This window comes from Phytophthora parasitica (genome assembly GCF_000247585.1).
Source record: "Phytophthora parasitica INRA-310 unplaced genomic scaffold supercont2.21, whole genome shotgun sequence".
Lineage (NCBI taxonomy): Eukaryota > Oomycota > Peronosporomycetes > Peronosporales > Peronosporaceae > Phytophthora > Phytophthora nicotianae.
Genome location: NW_008649007.1, coordinates 803,386 through 804,263, shown reverse-complemented (window position 1 = coordinate 804,263; position 878 = coordinate 803,386).

The following is an 878-nucleotide window of genomic DNA, read 5'->3' as shown; positions in this document are numbered from 1 at the left end:
ATATAATGTTTTTGAATAGTGTAGCATCAAACTAAAGCTACTGTCCATGTTAAAGTTTTGCAAATACAAATACATTATCGGCATTTGCAGCCGAACGTAATGGATTAGGTTACATCGTCCGCTCAACCTGTGCATAAAATGGCATCTAGAGTACCCCTAGACCTCCTCAGAGACCACATTTAACGTACTATATAGTACTAGCAAAGGCACGCAGGGAATTCGAAGGAGCAAGACGTCTGCGGCAGACGTCTCGCTCCTTCAATTCCCTTGCGATAATTCTGCGCACGTGGTCACCACGCAAAACGTGCCGCGGCCATCGCTGCACTGAGTTCATCAGATCAGTAGGTAGCACGCAGCTCTGTTGTTACAGTACCAACAGAATTCGACAGGAATCAAGGCCGCAGCTCGAACGGGGGGGGGGGGGGGGGGGGCTACTCACGACAATGCCCAGAATGCATCACAGCACCCAGGTTAGACTTTTGCTTAACGAAGATCATATATTTTTGCCGAGACTGTTTGTGGATGGGATTCTAATTCGCGAATGTATTGTTCGATTTTAGACTTGGAGGCAAACTCGTTCGGATGTAGCCTGAACAGAATGTGCATTCTCTCAGCTCGTTTACGCAAGACAATTTGCCCATCGCAGTTCTTGATCGCTCTGTGCAGAGGGTACGGCTCTTATTCTTGGCTTCCGCTCAGATTTGAATGTCAATTCGAAATCACGATCAAGTGTAGAAAGCTCAAACGTCTTCGAAATAGATGTTTTCCTTAGCTCCTTGATTTCATATTCATCTTTTCATTGCTTGTATGCAACAGAATCACAGCCAGCAGCAACTCCTTTCTATTTGCCTTCGTTCAGTGATGGATTATACTTGTAA